Consider the following 5,395-nt stretch of genomic DNA (forward strand, 5'->3'; position numbering starts at 1 on the left):
CACGATCTAGTAATATTGTATCATGGCCAAAAATGGCAGTTTCTCATTTAGTGTGGCAAAGGAAAAAGCTTACAGCACCTGGTATCCCAGAGGAAAAATTTGCTTCTCGTTTTAATCTCAGATGCTTCTCACGAGAAACCAGCTTTTATTTCTCAGCTCAGCTCCTAACTTGAATACTAGGAGCTACAGAGAGACATAGGCGAATATACATTAGAGCTGTATTTGAGAGATAAATGAGACATATGCGAGATACATTAAGAGATGTATTTGAGAGATAAATGAGACATAGGTGAGATACATTAAGAGCTGTATTTGAGAAATAAATGAGACATAGGCGAGATACATGAAGAGCTGTATTTGAGAGATAAATGAGACATAGACGAGATACATTAAGAGCTGTATTTGAGAGATAAATGAGACATAGATGGATGGATGGATGGATACCATTCTCACTTTGAGCTTTAAAGGAGATACAGTGAACATTAATAGATATAAAATCATTAATTTCCTTTTTTAATAGAAAAAACAGCTTCACCAATAATGCAGTGGTCAAGGTCAATTATAATGTAGATCATCAAAAGGCCCGTTATTTTGTCACCATGTGATGAGATTTAGGCTCACACCCAAAACTAAAGCATGTTCTGTTTTTGTTGGATAAGATTTTGTCTAAAATAATTATTTACATTCTCCAATTGTGTAGAATTGTAAATGAAGTAATGCAGATGTTTAACAATAATGTAACTCTTGAAAGCGTGAAATGAAACCAAATGGACCTGTACGCTTTCAAGAGTTAAAGATCTATAAGGGTCCATTTGATTACCAACTCTTAGGTAGTAGTCCATTTGATTACCAACTCTTAGTAGGTCCATGAGGTAGACTGGTAGAGCAAAGTAAAAGGTCAAGTCCCTTGTCCCTGGTATAATCCATAGGTTCAAAGGAGAGCCAAGTCACTTGCCCCAGGCTGGTATAATCCACATGTGGGTTCAGGAAAGAGCAAAGGTCTGAGACCAGCCTGATGACACCGCCTGTCATCAGGCTGCCGAACAAGAACGGTGTTCTGCCAATCACACTACTTGCTGTATGCTGGTCTTTTCTTGGTTAGTGCAGGCGTGACACCGCCTGATCGAAGGGGCATGGGCATCGATGAGAATGGGCGCACTTTCTGCTGTCTCCTGAAGTCCACGATTGTCTCCTTAGTCTTGTTGACGTTGAGGGCGAGGTTGCTCTTCCGGAACCAGAGTGGCAGTGTGTTGATCTCACCCTGGAGCGGCTTCAGCAAGATATGAACCTGATGAGATCATAGAAAAAATATAATATACGATATACCTCAAGTAGTATTTTTCTGGACATTCATTTCACTGCAAAGGTAGAATTTAATTGCTGATGTTTCATTCATTACTCGAAATCTAATAGTGACCAATGCCAAGAAAACACACAAATACTGAGTGCAAGCTATCGAAAATATAGCCAGCAGCCTCATTTTATCTACTAAGTCAAAACCCCATGCATTGATTACAGGTTGTATAATAATAGCCTATAATTTATAAAATGTGTATAGCCTGCTAAGATTGCGCATTTGTCCGGCAGTCGAGGTGGACGGGTGGGAAATTTGGTATAGTCTTTTTTTATTGGCCTAAAATATTGTCTATATACATATATTCATGAATCCACTTGCCGACTGGCTGTCACTACTGGGCAATCCTTTTTATAGGGGTTTCTTGTGATCCTACCATTAACGTCCTATGGCAGGCAAAAATGTCTAACTTTCCTTTTGCTTTAAGTAGCATGTAACATGTCAAACTAGGGGGTTTTCATGATTCTGAATCCAAAACTAATGCTTGGAATAGATTCAGAATCACGAAAGCCCCCTAGTTTGACATGTCACATGCTACTTAAAGCATAAGGAAAGTTTGAAATTTTTGCCTGCCATAGGATGTTAATGAAAACAAAAATTGTCCAATAGTGACAGCCGGTCAGCAAGTGGATTCATGAATATATGTATACAGTATAGACAATATTTTAGGCCAATAAAAAAAGAATATACCAAATGTCCCACTTTAAACAAAAGAAGCCTGTCGGCTGACGGACTACATGTCTTCTTAACCCCTAACCCACCCCGGCTTGGTTTGAATGAGTATAAAGCATACGTACAGTATATACACACCACACACACACACACACACACACACAGAACACCAACCTTCATCACATACCTGTACCCCCATAAACAAACACACCACACCCCTATTCCTGTTCCCGTTCACATACCGGCTATAATGGACTTTAATGATATTTGGAGCAGTTGCAGTTGTGAAATGTTCATTAGCTTAACCACTTAAACCCCCTATTCTTAATAAAATGGAGCTGAGGTTGCAACTGTCTACATGGAATGTCTTTGTCGAAAATGGCTGATCTGCAAGCTCACACCATGTCATGTTGCGGCATGTTGTATGTGAGCTTGTGGATCTACTATTCTTGGCCAACGCTCCTCTTAGAATAGGGATGCTGGGGTTCAAGTGGTTACATTTTTATTTTATCAATCAGTCGTTTTAGTCATAGGAATTTACTAGCTTTATTTCTAGTTTTAGTATTGGTTATAGTTTTTTCAGATATCATAAGTTGAGCCTTGATTCATAGACGGATGAGAGAATGCATGATGTCAGATGAGGATGGGAAAAACTAAAACACACGATTACGTCATGTTAGTTATGTTTTTGATTGGAATGAGTGTTGACCAGGGCCATTTGCAAAGGCAAGCTAGACACATGCCAATGTTCTGTCATTAGCAATACTGAGGCTGTACCTTGAGATAGCTGTAGGTGCACATGTGATGAGCCAACTAATCTGCAACATTGTCTGCGTCTGAAATGATGCTGCTGTAAACTGCAGTTTAACAATCCAAACTTATACAAACTACAAAGGCGTTGTTCTCTCACCCAGGAGTCTCATGACATTCTGGTGGTCGAACTCCTTCATGCAGGCTGCTTCCCGGAGGAAGTCTTCCATCTCGGTGAGCGTGCAAATGGCAACTGGAGAGGAGAGGAGTTGTTTTACATACTAGTTGATATCTAACAGGAATATCATACAATTGCTATTTGTCTTATATGGACATGTGTTAAAAGGAAGAATTTCTGAAAGACATATTGAGAACTAAAAATTGCAGAATTTCTTGAACTGGTATTTATAGTATGCTTTCAAATGTTGTATATAGTGTAACAATCCTCATTGTTATGGAGTACTTACTCTTCATGGTTTTCATGGTGACTTTGAGCATAGCTTCTTCGTGGGTCAACAGTCCCTTCATGACGGAGCCAAATTATCCTGCAAACAAAAAGCAAACACAAAAATGTTTCAGACACTTCCTGCCTGGCACACTCTAAATCAACCGGTTCTTGTTGTGCATTGGGTGCTTTTTATGTTTACCAGAAAACATACCATGTTCACTTGTCATGTGTGCAATCACCATGTCACACCTTCTGCTATCCGTTAGGCTTTTCGTCCGAGCATACTCTGTAATGATCGTCTCTCCTCCAGGTATGTCCCCCAGAAAGTATTAAATCATCTAAGTTGGAGGGAAATAAGGGGGATAGACAGTAATATGTTAAACACTGGCCACACAGGCCACCAAGCCCCTAAATTTAATGTCAAAGTATATTTAAAGTGACCAAAATGTAAACCATGACGTGATAATTACACACACTTATATTATTTGACAATTTGACCAATGTTTCACCAGTTTTTATAGTATAGTATAATTTGTTGATGACTTTTGATGCAGTAGTTTATTACTCTTTCTTTGAGGTATTACAAGTGTTGAAAGTCCTAATAAATGGTCACTTCACTGTCATAGGTGGGGTCCCCACCCACAGGTTGAGAACCACTGGCATAGGGCATGCCAAAATGTTTCACTTACCACACAATGCACAATCATAATGAATGGATTTCTGCCGGTCTAATATCTGCATATATTTGTGCAAATGGTGCGTTACAATTAGAAACTAAATATATAAAAGCACTTTCTACTGTACATGTAGGCCAGTGGTTCCCAAACATTTTCATGTCATGGACCCCCCCAAAATGACAGCCCCCATACCCCCATTTTAAAAGATATGCCAGGGCTATGCCACGGCTCTAGCAGAGGTTTTCAACCATTTTTATTTCAAGGACCCCCAATTTGACATGCATTTGTCTACGGACCCCCATTTAATAGCATTTCTATCTCTTAGACCCCCAGTTAAATTAACACCAATGTTAATTTAACTCTGAAAGTGTATTACAAATGGACCCTAAATGCAATGAACCATGCAATTGGACCGAGAGGCTAAATGTAATCAAATGGTGAATAAAGTGGTCCTTCATATGAAAAGGGTTGAAAACCACTGATGTAATTAACAAACCAGCATATGTACTGCAGGGTTAGTGCATTACTTGAGTTGCATAATATGGCTGTGCTAAGTAAAACGTTTTTTATCCAAATGCTTAAAGTGCAGTAAATGACCATAGAAATATGCACAAGGTTTTTCCAATCAAAAATACTGTTCCTCAAAAATCGTTCTAAACACATAATCCTAAAATAAAGAATGATTTGAGGCCAAAAAGTCTACCTTCATTGCAACAGAAATAACCACCGGATTAAACTTGACCACAAAACCCCTCAAATTAACACAGACTCACCAAAAACGATCTCAAATTAAAATAATAACTTCACCAACAACACTAGTGCAGTGTATGACTGTTTAGTGAAGTACAAACCTGTTCAAATAGGACGACGATGTCCCCCATCTAATGTTAGCTAAACGCTAACGTTAGCATATTGCTAACAGTGCTGCAACTTCATAGTAATAGTATAATAATGATGCACCTCGCGGTTGTTAACATATTTCCCTTAATGTGGGTCTTTATATAGTTCTCGTTCTGTAACATACCTTTTCGCTACAGCCTGAAGGGGTTTATTCCATTTAGTTCGGACGTTAACTTGTGTTGTTTCTTCTACAATCTTCTCCTGCAGTGTTTCTCCTGTCCTGTGAGTGCTTTTCATTTCAAAATTCAAATGCTCAGTCCGTTGGTGACGTCAGACGCTCTGGGTGATATTTCCCTTTCCGGTTTGTTGTCCAATGGCGTTCGAGATTCGGTCCATAGAGGCGGGCCAATTGCCGGACGAGATAGTTTTATTATATATTATTAAATCAAAATGCATATGCCTACAGGTCCTAAGCCTAATTCACCGTTTTAATTTATTCCAAAATGTTAAAAATATAATAAAAATAAAGGTATGCTTTCGAAATTGGTTATTTCAGCATGCAGAACAATATCTGACCTAAAGCTGTTTTTTTTCCACATGACTGGATTACATTTGTAGCATTTCTAGAAAAAAATGTTTTTCATTTATAAAATA

The 5,395-nt window shown here is 38.6% G+C and overlaps 1 long non-coding RNA gene across 1 annotated transcript; it reads right to left on the reverse strand.

The window, feature by feature from the left end:
* Nucleotides 1-2,943: 2,943 nt before the first annotated feature.
* Nucleotides 2,944-5,008, reverse strand: LOC308312289. The gene is made up of 4 exons (XR_013963768.1): nucleotides 4,926-5,008; nucleotides 3,436-3,562; nucleotides 3,244-3,321; nucleotides 2,944-3,029 (listed from the first exon to the last, which is right to left on the reverse strand). It is a non-coding gene; the product is annotated as an uncharacterized lncRNA (long non-coding RNA).
* Between the last annotated feature and the right edge of the window lie 387 nt (nucleotides 5,009-5,395).

This window comes from Protomyctophum bolini, assembly GCF_963924005.1.
Source record: "Protomyctophum bolini genome assembly, contig: SCAFFOLD_144, whole genome shotgun sequence".
Classification (NCBI taxonomy): Eukaryota; Metazoa; Chordata; class Actinopteri; order Myctophiformes; family Myctophidae; genus Protomyctophum; species Protomyctophum bolini.